Source organism: Dendrobates tinctorius, unplaced genomic scaffold, assembly GCF_039654945.1.
Source record: "Dendrobates tinctorius isolate UK_male_01 unplaced genomic scaffold, ASM3965494v1 ptg000089l, whole genome shotgun sequence".
Taxonomy (NCBI): domain Eukaryota; kingdom Metazoa; phylum Chordata; class Amphibia; order Anura; family Dendrobatidae; genus Dendrobates; species Dendrobates tinctorius.
This window is the reverse complement of record NW_027361757.1, coordinates 8434269-8448430: the sequence shown is the minus strand read 5'-3', so window position 1 is coordinate 8448430 and position 14162 is coordinate 8434269. Positions and strand designations below refer to the sequence as shown.

The window sequence follows — 14162 nt, the reverse complement described above, 5'->3', positions numbered from 1 at the left end:
AAAGAATAACAAAGTTTTAGAAATAAAAACAACAACTGTCAGAAAACTATTGTAATCCTTTAGCCTCCACTGTATATTCTTAAATTCAAAAATCTGGCAAACTGATCCAAATGGCAAATTACAAAATGATTCATGTAATTGCAAATCATGAACTGGGCTGAACAACAGGGGATCAATCAGTAGTTTAAAAAAACAATCTGTTTGCTTTCCATTCTGGTTTTCCATATTATGTTTTACCATTATGCTTCTTCTCTATTAATATCATGTCTCCACATGCTACAAATATGGTACTTTAAAATCACTTGAAATGATTGTAATATGGCCTCAACATCATTTGTTCTTCAATTACCATCTGTTATGTAACCTATTTTCCGATGTTAACAGTTTGACGCTAATGGCTGAAAGTTAATTAATGTTTAATTATTTTGTGTTACAAGAACAGACATCATAAAATAAATATTTAAAAATTGAATAAACTTTTGTTGACATCTTTATATGTTGCTGCTCCTTCTAAGTCCTCTAAATGGGTTGGGTCACATGCAGGGCTGAGCAGCCCTAATCGGGAAAACCACTGGGCAAAAGCATTAGGGTTTGTGCACACGCAGCGGATTCTGCTGCGTTGTACAGTACCTTTATATCCTATGGAAAAAAAAAAAAAACGCAGTGCACATGCTTCGGATTTTTCCACGCGGTTTTGCTGTGGGTTACAATCCGCAGCATGTCAATTTTTTGTGCGGTTTCCGCTGTGGTTTCACACCTTATCATTATGAGGTGTGAAACCGCAGGGCAAAACCGCAGGCTAATCCACAGATAAACTTGCGGATTTTTCAACAAAATCCGCACAACCTAAAAACTACGTGGGCACATAGCCTTAAATGCACTAGGCAGCATAACTCAGCTCCTGCTTGAGCACCTGCTGAAGATTTTGCCTGGTAAGCTGACTGCCTCTGCTCAGTGGATTGAGAGATCTCTGAGGGTATTTTATCCCATTCCAAAAGTGTTTCACATTGGGTACAGGTCTACTGTGTGGGCTTAGGAGGTAAGCCCGCATCATACAGGGCAAGAGCCACCTGTGTAGTACAGCCAGAATCTGTGTCTAACAATGATCGGAACTATCTCTGATTGGTGCTGTTTAACCACTTAAGGAGTTATCCAGAACTATTTAATTTTTTTACTACATGTCTAAGAACTAACTCCAAATTTTTGACTGCGGTACCTGCCATCGACAACTCCTGCGGGCGATTCAGAGACTTCTGCTGATATCCTGTTGACAGAGCAGCACTTCTCTTCCATTCTGCTCTGTTGAAGGGGCATGACTCCCAACGTCATGCTGGCTCCCAGTTGCCGCCTTCATGGACCTGTTTAAGACTTCTGATGCAGCTATCTTGGGACAACTATGAAGTCAAGCAATTGGCTGGGTTTCATAAGAGATTATTATTTTTACTATATACTAAAATGCTTATCACATAGCCACAGGTTCAAGTCCCCTTTGTATGCTAAAAAATAGGGAACTGAACATGAATCAGATTCATGTTGCCTAAACTAGTGGCAGCATGACCCGGAGAATAACTGTATGATTGTAGCCTAGTAGGACTGATTCTGAAACACTGGTGCATTTCAGAGAAAACTAAACTTGAGAAACCGGCTATGGTGCTATGGGGAGAGATCTGAATAGAGAAATGCTTTCCCTAGCTGAATTCCACTCACTCCGCTGCAGCTGATTGTCAGGTCTTCCCTCATGGAGTGACCATGACCACGGACCACATCAGTCTAGTAAGTTCTCTAGCTATAGTCTATGTTCAGTTCTTTTACACTAGGTTTTCTCTGAATTACTGTACTGTTTCAGAGTAACATATACCTGGCTGCAATTGTGCAGCTAAGCTCTGATTTATGCGGTCTCTGGTTCAGGCAGCATGACTCTAATAAGTAAATGAAAACCAGCTCACCGAGGCTGGACCAAAAATGTAGAAACAGATGAAGAAAAAAATATCCAGCTTCTTACAATGCAATTGCATCCGAGAATCGGATCACAAGCACCCATACAAGTCTATGCGTGTGTGTGAAACATTGGACTGCACTCTGATGTCATCGAAGTGCAGTGCGAATGCCGTGGATGCCGGCAATGGAGGAGAAATTACTTTCTCCATCTCCTCCTCACCTGTGCTGCGATTTTCTCATGTGAGAGTATTGGGGCACAGAGCACTGACCCTCGGCTCACATTTGCAGCAGAGTATGAGGAGAGAGTCATTAGCATATCGCATCTGATGCTATACGCTATTGTGACTCCAGCCTAAGGGTGATAACTTTATTTTTCATTATATTATATTATTATACATGTGCACAGACTCCATGGCTGTTTGCCAGAATATTTAGTTAAGTACTGTACCCCTTGGGGGGGGCAAGCCAGACCTTTAATGCAATTTTGGTGTACTACTTTGGTGGTGATATACCAGATTCAAAATTCAAGTGATATACAGTGTACTGTTGTAGCAGCCTCATAAATATTTAGTGTGTGACTGTGAATTATTACATCTGTGATGAACGGCAGCAGAAACTGTTTTCATTAATTGTCTTTGACACTGTTCTAACAAGCAATGGTAGCATTAAACCACTCATTGTAGATTAAGCAACTAAATCTTAATTCTGAACTCAAGGCTTGTTTCTGTTTGTAAATGAAAGTGCTGTCACATCTCCACCAGAGTCTGTTCCTGTAGAAAGTGCTGTCTCATCTTCACCTGTCACACACAGTGTGTGAAAGGCTAAGTGCAACACGAAGGGATAAGGTGGGAGTTATGAACATCCAGAACCAGGTGTGACCATTAGAGCCAGGGGAAGTGGTCACTAGTTCATAGCGTCAGAAGGACCAGGCAGAAGTCTGCAAAGCAAACTACTGAGACCTTCTGCAGACAGATGCAGTGCAACGCTCTGCAGCCTCTGACACAACCGTGACACCAGTAGATTCTGCTCCTTCGACATCTGCTTCTGACGTCAGGTGCCACATTATTTATTCTGTGGGTGGTGCTGGTGATAGAAGAGATGTTGGAACCAAAAGCTCTGGATGGTGCAGGTTCTGTCCAGCTGCTAATTTTAGGGTGGCAGGGATCTTCAGTGCTGCCCAGTCTGACAGTATGAGTATATGCTGTTCAGCTGAAGTTATCAGCTCTTTTCTTCATGCAATTGCAAACATTCACACTCTGCTTAAGCTTCCAGCTTACTGCTGAAAGCTGTTAGAAAAAGCTTTGTGCTTCCCTGGTTTAGGTCTGTGTTTTCTGCTCCTTTGTAGTATTTGTACTTTTCCAGTTTTGTCCCCAGCTTCCAATAATAATGTCCTCATACTGAGCCTGTTCCAGTAATTATGTTCCCATCCTGGGCTGGTTCCAGTAATAATGTCCCCATCCTGGGCCCGTTCCAGTAATAATGTCCCTATCCTGGACCCCTTCTAGTAATAATGTCCCCATCCTGGGCCCCTTCCAGTAATAATGTCCCCATCCTGGGCACCTTCCAGTAATAATGTCCCCATCCTTGGCACCTTCCAGTAATAATGTCCCCATCCTTGGCACCTTCCAGTAATAATGTCCCCATCCTCGGCACCTTCCAGTAATAATGTCCCATCCTGGGCCACTTTATTTAATGTCCCCATCCTTGGCCTCTATGTTGCCACATCCTGTACATCAATGTCACTGTGACAGCCCCTATATCCCATACCCTGCCCAATCACAGAGGGTGAAAAAAAGATTCTTGCCACCTTCCTGCACTGCCCAAACATCTTCTTGCAGATTCATGTTTGAAGTGGTTGTTAAATTGGCCGCCGACTGCAGTTGTGACAGGACACTGCTCTGTGACAGCTGCACAAAAACTATTTATCCACAAGACATCTGATATGAGGCGTACAGGTAAGACTTTTTAGCAGCAGATAACATGTATGCCAATATTAATAATTTAGATAGGTCAAATGTGGTGACAGATTACCTTTAAGCCATGTGGTTATCGTAACATTTCATTTCCTCCTGGAACCTTTTTCAAGTGATCATGTTTTGTTAAAAGTGCATCTAAATAAGGCAAGTATGGATTCATAGTGCAACGAATAAAAAAATAAATCAGTATTCTCATCACATAATTCAGGTATGAAAGATGTACAATGCTTCCTGATCATAAATACCATTAGATACCCTGCCACATGCCAGGTCCTGAAAGGTTTTCACCAGCTTTTCACTTTTCATGACCTGGCATATGTGATGTGATGTGTTATTTTCATATGATTGGGTCCTATATACTTTAAAGCACTGTGGGAGATGGTGAACTACAAGCTTTGACAAAGCTCACTGAGGTGATCGAAACGCTTCACTTGGTCTCTCCTGTCTACTAATTTGTCCTGGAGCATCCATGTTTTAAACATTTCCAATAAAAGACTTATGTAAAATGTCAAGACTATTTATTTTGTATTTTTATATGATATGTGTGATCTTCATTTTTGCTATATAACATATCTAAGGTGAATTTATCACATTTATTTCTATTACTACTTTGAGTCTTTCATAGATAGGGTTTATTGTTTATATTAACTATGGATGTGATATCAAGTCATCTCGAAACATGTAGACCCAGTGTCTCATCTTTTGTATGTATTTAATTCCCACCTTTTGATTATTACGTACTATAATAAATGTGATGCTTTAATTTACTTATTTTTGCAGTTGCCTACATTTTTTTTCCTTTCTCATCCCTCACATTAGCCTCCAACTGTCTAATTGCTCCCACATTAGTCCCCAAACTGTATAATGAACCCTACATTAGCTTCCATGCTATATAATGCCCTTTGCATTAGCCTCCAAACTTTGTAATTGCCCCACATTAGCTCCCAAAGTGTATAATGGTACTTGAATTAGACCCCAATCTGTATAATGGCCCCCATAATCACTTCCACGATGTATAATAGCCCCACATTAGCCCCCAAACTGTATAATGGGCCCCACAGTAAGCTCCAAATTATATAATGGCCCCCATTTTAGCTCCCATACTGCATAATGACCCCCACAGTAAGGCTAACACTGTATAATGCCCCCCGCATTAGCTCCTACATTGTATAATGGCCCCTGCATTAGCCTCCAAACTGTATAATGGGACTCACATTAGCTCACAAACTGTATAATAGGCATACAATAAGTCCTATACTATATAATGGGCTCCACACTTTATAAGACCCCTACAATAGTCCATATATTGCATGGGGTCCCTCTAACTGCTTCAAGGTCGCCCCCTGCTTATGATGTCCCCACAAGTTTTAATTGCAATACAAAAATATCATCTACTCAGATACTTGAGAACCTGACAAAACCAACAGCAAGGCTCGGGCAGACCCAAGTGATGTCACAGCACCGACGCACACCCAGGATGTCAGTGTCTGGGCATAGTGCAATTACATCATCATATGTAGCGTACTACATGGATGGGCGGCTGAGGGCTGATAATCTTAGTCTGGGAGGAGGGCAAATATCTTTGGCCCCTTCCTAGGCTATTAATATTAGCCCGCAGCTGTCTGCCTAGCCTTTGTTGGCTATTAATTATAGGAAGGACCTCACATAATTTTTTGAAAGAGTCACTCCTTGTTAATAACCAGTTAAGGCTAAGTAGGCAGCTGTGAGCTGATATTAATAGCCTGGAAAGCACTGTATTTATTACCCCTTCTCAGACTGTAAACAGCCAACAGCTGTTGGCTTTCCCTCAGCTGGTTGTGAAAATTCATTTTTTCTTTTAGTTATTTATTTTTAACTCGATACATGTACATTACACTACAAACAGTGCACTAATTAAACATGTAAATCAATACGGAGTCTCAAAGACAAATGTACAATTAAAAGCAATTAAAGTGGCAATAATGGGTGGTGATGTCAGGTAATAGAACAGTAATATAATCACCACCATCTGTGTAACAGGATATAGAATTAGAACATATTGGCTGAGATAAACAACAACAAAAGGAAAAAAATGAATTGAAAGAGCCCAAAAGTGAGTGAAAATAATATAATTTTATTGATTACAGATTAACTCAGGTGCAAGTGGAATCAAAATACTAGAAAAAATGGGGACACTACACATGGAAGACACAGCTACAATAACAAGGTCACAAAAAATATATCATGGCAGAAATTTCAAGATATATATATATATGCCAATTGAAAAGTGCATATGTGCAGCATGCTCATTATAAGAGGAATGCAGAAAAATATTTGCAATTCATAAGGACTGTGACAGACAATAGCAGAATTACCCAGTAAAAATAGTATCTATAGAATAGAAAAAGTGCCTGTGCAAATGGTATTAGAACATGTGCTAGGGCAGACAGAATATACTGACTCAAGTGAGGAAGAAGACAATCATAGTCAAAGAATTTGTACTGCCGCTGCGCATATTAACATAATACCTGCTGAAAGATGGAAACTGTCACACAAGCTGTGCCGTGGATGTGTCCACCCCGTCCACCCCGATGCGCGTTTCGGCGTCTGTGTTTATCAGTGAATGGATGGTTTAGCTCCAGGTGGGCCTGCACCCTCAACCCCACTGGGTAGCTATGCTACTGCCCCAATAGCATGAATACAATAAAATCAAAAGTACTCACCCCACATGAATAAAAGACCTCTACAATGTGTATGAAATCCATATCCGATGTGATGTACACATCGTCACAAACAACCAAGACATAATTAAAACTCTCAGATGCTACCTTATTGATTGGGAAACATTCTGGTGCGCGCTTTTGAATGCTAGTACCATAGTTCGTAAATCGCATGTTAATACTGTATACCATATTTTGCAGACTATAAGACGCACCGGACCATAAAACGCATCCCAAATATTGTAGTAGAAAATAGGAAAAGAAAGTTTTTAAAAAAAATGGTGGTGCCTTTTTTAGTCCATTTTAATGGTAGCTTACCGGCAGGGCGGCGGCAGAGGAACTGGAATGGTCCTGTAACAACATGGCTTACTAGAAGCACAACTATTTCTTTTCACTTGATTCCTGCAGTGCTTCCGTTTTTTGCATCATATATATAATACATAGTTACATGACTTTTTCTTTTGGTGTTGCTGAAGGCTCATGGAATTATGAAAAAATCACAGGATCGATATAAATGTTATGCAAATAAAGAAAAAATTATTTTCAACACATCTTGATCTATTTAGTATCAAGTATGAGCATCACACACAGTAATACAAACTCACACTTTGGCTGCTATGATGAGGTTATTAGTGGTAGTCTGAGGAATTTTTTGTCTCAGTGAATGCACTTGGGCTCGGAAATTAGGAAAATCGACTGCTGGCAGCTCCCTTTGCAATTCCTGACCAAAGATGTGCTCTATGGAAGACAAATCCAGAGATAATGCAGGCCATGGTAGCACGTTTAGGGCATGCAGGGTACTCACAGGAACACGAGAAACATGACACCTGGCATTGTTGCCTTGAAAAATCACTCCTTTTGTGAAAATTCTGTTTCCCACATGGTCTCCAGACTAATCTCTGGCAACTATTACATCTACAGTGCCTTGCAAAAGTATTCGGCCCCCTGGAACTTTTCAACCTTTTCCCACATATCATGCTTCAAACATAAAGATATCAAATGTTAATTTTTGGTGAAGAATCAACAAAGTGGAACACAATTGTGAAGTTGAGTGAAATTTATTGGTTATTTTAAATTTTTGTGAAAAGTCAAAAACTGAAAAGTGGGGCGTGCAATATTATGCGGCCCCTTTAACTTAATACTTTGTTGCGCCACCTTTTGCTGCGATAACAGCTGCAAGTTGATTGGGGTATGTCTCTATCAGTTTTGTACATTGAGAGACTGAAATTCTTGCCCATTCTTCCTTGGCAAACAGCTCGAGCTCAGTGTGGTTTGATGAAGATTATTTGTGAACAGCAGTTTTCAGCTCTTTCCACAGATTCTCGATTGGATTCAGGTCTGGACTTTGACTTGGCCATTCTAACACCTGGATACGTTTATTTGTGAACCATTACATTGTAGATTTTGCTTTATGTTTGGGATCATTGTCTTATTGGAAGACAAATCTCTGTCCCAGTCTCAGGTCTTTTGCAGACTCCAACAGGTTTTCTTGAAGAATGGTCGTGTATTTGGCTCCATCCATCTTCTCATCAATGTTAACCATCTTCCCTGTCCCTGCTGAAGAAAAGCAGCCCCAAAACATGATGCTGCCACCACCATGTTTGACAGTGGGGATGGTGTGTTCAGGGTGATGAGCTGTGTTGCTTTTATGCCAAACATATCGTTTGGCATGGTTGCCAAAAAGTTCGATTTTGGTTTGATCTGACCAGAGCACCTTCTTCCACATGTTTGGTGCGTCTCCCAGGTGGCTTGTTGCAAACTTTAAATCATGGGAGACTTTAACATCCCCATCAATGATCCCCTCTCCCAATCTGTCTCTCATCTTTCTCTATCTTCTTCATTCGGCCTCTCACAGTTTACTAATTCTCCTACACATGAGAACGAGAATACTCTGGACCTTCTCACTATGCCCCGCTCTATAGGCCTCAAGGACACAGCCCTCTCCTGGTTCTCCTCCTACCTCTCTGACTGCTCCTTCACTGTATCTTTTGCCGGCTCCTCTTCCTCTCCTCATCCCCTTACTATCAGGGTCCCGCAGGGCTCAGTCCTAGGCCCCCTCCTCTTCTCTCTATTCACTGCCCCTATTGGACAAGCAATCAGCAGATTTGGGTTGCAGTATAATCTCTATGCTGATGACATCCAATTATACACTTCTTCCCCTGTCATCACCCCTACCCTAATTCAAAATACCAAGGATTGCCTGTCTGCTGTCTCTAACATCATGTCCTCCCTCTATCTGAAACTAAATCTCTCCAAAACTTAACTTCTTGTGTTACTCCCCTCTACTAACCTCACTCTACCTAGCATCAATATAACCCTGGAGGGTTCAACCATAACTCCCAAGCAGCATGCCCTCTGTCTTGGGGTCATATTCAACACTGAACTTTCCTTTACTCCCTATATCCGATCACTCACTCGCTCTTGTCACCTGCATCTTAAAAACATCTCCAGAATCCGACCTTTTCTCACCTTTGAAACTGCTAAGACTCTTACTGTTGCTGTTATTCATTCTCGTCTGGACTACTGCAACTCTCTTCTGATCGGTCTCCCTCTTACCAAACTTTCTCATCTCCAATCCATCTTGAATGCGGCAGCCAGGGTCATATTTCTGTCCAGCTGCTTCACCGATGCCTCCATCTTGTGCCACTCATTACGCTGGCTACCTATTTGCTACAGGGTCCAGTATAAACTCATCTCTCTCACCCACAAAGCTCTCCACAGTTCTGCACAAGCCTTATATCTCCTCTCTCATCTCTGTCTATCGCCCTACATGTGCCCTCAGTTCTACAAATGACCTAAGACTAACATCCCCCGTAATCCGAACCTCACACCTCCATCTCCAAGACTTCTCTCGTGCTGCGCCAGCTCTCTGGAATGCACTTCCCCAGACGATCAGACTGATACCTAGCCCCGACCTATTCAAGTGTGCTTTGAAAACCCATTTCTTCAAACAAGCCTACCACAACAACTACTCAGTAAACTAACTTTGCCCTGCTCCCTCCTGCCAAATATTATTCTGAATCTGTACCCTACTATTCATCTGTCTGCACACTCTCCATGCACATGATAACTGCACTTGATACTTGACTATTGCACTTAAACACACGGGCTGATGATCGGATCATGCAGCTTTATATGAAAATCCCTATTTATTATAATTGCCAGACCTGAAATAACAAGCACTTTTCACCTACTGTGTCCCCCCCATTTCCTTGTAGATTGCAAGCTTGCGAGCAAGGACCTCACTCCTAATGTCACTGTTTAAATTGTCTTAACTTGTATTGAATTTATTGTCTGTACATGTCCCCGCTTAAATGTAAAGTGCTGCAGAATATGTTGGCGCTATATAAATAAAAATTATTATTATTATTTAAACAACACTTTTTATGGATATCTTTGAGAAATGGCTTTCTTCTTGCCACTCTTCCATAGAGGCCAGATTTGTGCAGTGTACAACTGATTGTTGTCCTATGGACAGACTGTCCCACCTCAGCTGTAGATCTCTGCAGTTCATCCAGAGTGATCATGGTCCTCTTGGCTGCATCTCTGATCAGTCTTCTCCTTGTTTGAGATGAAAATTTAGCGGGACGGCCGGGTCTTGGTAGATTTGCAGTGGTATGATACTCCTTCCATTTCAACATTATCACTTGCACAGTGCTCCTTGGGACGTTTAAAGTTTTGGAAATCATTTTGTGTCCAAATCCAGCTTTAAAATTCTCCACAACAGTATCACGGAGCTGCCTGTGTTCCTTGGTCTTCATGATGCTCTCTGTGCTTCAAACAGAACCCCAAGACTATCACAGAGCAGGTGCATTTATACGGAGACTTGATTTCAAACAGGTGGATTATATTTATCATCATTAGTCATTTAGGACAACATTGGATCATTCAGAGATCCACAATGAACTTCTGGAGTGTGTTTGCTGCACTGAAAGTAAAGGGGCCGAATAATATTGCACGCCCCACTTTTCAGTTTTTGAATTTCCACAAAAATTTAAAATAACCAATACATTTTGTTCAACTTCACAATTGTGTCCCACTTGTTGATTCTTCACCAAAAATTAACATTTGGTATCTTTATGTTAGAAGCATGATATGTGGGAAAAGGTTGAAAAGTTCCAGGGGGGCGAATACTTTCGCAAGGAACTGTAAGAACAAAAGCGAGACTAAAAGATTAACCTTCATTCCAAAGTCCATTGGTACGGCTATTTGTCAAAAGCTTTTCTTGTGTTGTCCTGTTTTTCAGCATGACATCACCGGGTCCCATGTTGCGTGTGGCACTCTGAACAGCCTGGATGGCCTAAATTTGTCATCATGGCCTGCAGCAACTCCAGAGTCATCATCTCCCATCGAGGACATCTGAGTCGTCATTGATCGGCATTTGGAAAGTTTGCTGCCAGCGGCGCATGTTGATGACTTGTGCATACATGAGCATTCAGTATGAAGGAACATTCCTCAGACAACCATTAATAGCATGCCAAGGCATACAAGTAAATTTATTTCCGCATGTAGTGCTGATACATGATACTTAATAAATTGAGATGCTTTGAAAATTTGCTTTTTGTTTTTCAGATTTGCATGTCATCAACATGTCTATGAAGCCTTTGATTTCAACAATTCAGGGACATAAGTTGGGGGGGTAGGTGGGGCATGTGACTTGGAAACAGAAGGGAATCACTCTCAGGCAGCTTCTACCATGAGGTTAGATCCAGATGACATAACCTATAAGATATCTTGATGTAAATGGGTATTTGTAATAATGACTGCATCTAATCAGTACTCTGGCTCTTATATGGTCCACAGTCTGATAATTGCTGGTAAAAATGACTCTCAGTATCTCCTTACCACAGTTACAGACGTACTGAAAGTTGTAGGTTAGTGCAATATAAATGTATATGGAGATGACCTGAGATTGCAATTGATTTCTAAGCTTTGTGATGTATTCATGTACTTATGGTTGTTGTGTTCCTGTATCCCTGCACTGATATTAATTCTGGGGCTGTATTCATGTATTGATGGTGGTTCTGATATTATTTCATGCACTGATGGTGGTTCTGGTGCTGTATTAATGTACTAATGATGAATCTGGTGATGTGTTCATGTACTGATAGTAGTTCTAGGTATATGATCAATTACTGATAATAGTTCTGGTGGTGCATTTCTGTACAGATGTTGTGGTTGTAGTGTGGCGCCCCTGAGGCTCAGTCGCCACAGAGGTACTTCACCTTCTCCTAAGGTGTAGTGCCCCACCGCCTAGGTAAGTTGGGAACTCCTTTCCACACTCCACACCTGCATCCCACACACAGGATAGTTCAGCACTGATCACATTGCGGCTCATGCTTAGAGGGTAGCAGAGAACCTCTGGTGATTCCTTGCTTCGTAACACGAGATGTGCTGGGAGGTGGGTGGAGTTGAGATCCATATAAAAGAGGGGGAAGGTTTAGAATTGCAGGTCAGTCTGACAGAAGGTCAGTCGAGTAGGAAGTCACTCAGACAGGAGTGGGGATCCCTGGAAGAGGGATGGAGGAAGGAGTGCTGCAACTGCCTCAGTGATCTGAGCCAGCTGGCACGGGAAAGAGAAGAGAAGGAGAAAGACGTAGAACTGCAACCTAAGCTTCCATAAGAGAGAAGGAACAGCGCAGAACGAAGGAGTAGGAGAACAGAGAGGAGTTGTGGGTTGGTGTCATGATACCAGTGCTGGGTGACCGGCACTGCTGTGGTTAATGTTCTGACCTCAGTGCAGACTCTCACCTGCACACCTGGGACCTATTATGGTGGCCTCTCATTGGTTCTGGGGAGGCTTCTTATAGCATCAGGAAGCTCCCATTCCCTGTCAGTTATACTTTCGCCCTTGGCATTGTGTGGTGACCCCAGAGTGCATTAGTGCTGTGTTCTGGTTGCTTGATTCTCTGTGTACGACTCGGTCTGTTCTCTGGATTTTGCTTTGGATTCTGCCTGGTACCTTCTACGTCTGTTTGGTTTTGATCTCTGCTTAGCCCTGACTATCTGTTCTGTCTCATCCCTGGTACTTTACTGATATCTTGTGTATAACCTTTGGCTTTGTCTGACCTCCCGTCTGTTTATCCCTCCTGTACCTCACTTGCCTGTACTGTGCATGACCCCCGCTTTGCCCAACTGAGTTTTCTACCTTCTTTGAAAGCAGGATGCTAAGCCCCACCCCCTTGCAGTCACATGACCCTTTACATGACCGTAGGTCCTGTGCCAGCTTGCTAAACTTCTACATTCAGGTCCTGTGCATCTTTATTTTCTGGCTGTTCTTGTCCCCAGAGGTCCCTACGGTGCGGGTGAGTCCCTGCTTAGCGGAGGCTGTACGCCGGCGCTGTCAGGACTCTGACAGTTGGAAGAGGAACCCTGCCTATAGGTTCTCAGCGCAAGGCCGGGGCCTGGTCTCCGAGGTTGTATGGACACTTATGGTTCTGCAGCAGACACCGGTGGAGTAGTTGGCTGTAAATGCACTACTCCCATCTAAGACTTGGGACACAACAGCAACACGGATAGAGAGCCGGGATCCAGGAGGTCCCTGATCAGGCTACAGCTGTCTGTCATACAAGTGAGGTCCTAGGAACATCTGACAGGAGGAACTTCAGAGTAACCACGGTACTGGAGTTCTTCACACTAAAAGGCGCAATAGAGGAGTCGTTCAGGAAAGGCACATGTTGGCAGAGTGTTGGAGAGGAGAACCCTGACTTGCCCGGGAGGTTGATTGAGTCTCCACCCCAGAGGACACGGCACGGAGGCAGGCACCAGTGGGTACCACGAACTGTGAGTAAAGCTTTGAAACTGCAAGCCCTGGTGTCCAACATTCATTCGCCGCTAAAACCTTCAGCACCGCTACATCTGGGTACCAGCATCTATACCATTCTGCGCCTCTCCTCATCCATTGCACCTACACTGCCCTGGGACTACAGCTCCACCTGTGGGGAGCTACACCATCTTTGCTGCAATACACCATCAGTCTCAGTGGATCTGCATGCAGCGTTGGCTCAACATCTTACTTGCCAAACACCACGGGTGGCGTCACAAACTATCCATATAAACTTTACTATTAACATCACCTCCATTTATATTGGGCGCCCAGGGCCACGGACCGGGTCACAGCTGCCACAACACATCCCCCTGACACCGGTCCGGTACCGGTTACCCCGCTGCCCTGGGTGTGAGGGCGACCCAGTAGCGCTGTATTCCTGTGATACAATTGATTCTAATCTTGTATACATGTAATAATCCATAACTTGTTAGATAGAATGCTACATTGCTATATTAGTAAAGTACTGTCCCGGCTGATAAGTTACGAACTGCTACAAATGTATTTATGTAAAGGATACCTGACATGCCCCTTGTGCCCCCAGAACCACCAGCAGTTATGTCTACCTATCTAAATTGCAAGCATAATAGCCCCTTTATGACATTGGATTTATAAATAGATATTTAGAAAAAGTATTTCTAAAGTCCCTTTATGATATGTAAATGAACCCTTTGACTAGTAGATGGGGCGTTAGTTTCCCCAAACTAGTTGGCCTACTTAGCA

General features: G+C 42.6%; 1 protein-coding gene across 1 annotated transcript in view; it reads right to left on the bottom strand.

Annotated features, from left to right (window-relative positions):
• The window catches only part of NPFFR1 (neuropeptide FF receptor 1), a 623293-nt gene that overhangs the window by 332826 nt on the left and 276305 nt on the right, over positions 1–14162 (bottom strand). The window lies entirely within an intron of this gene.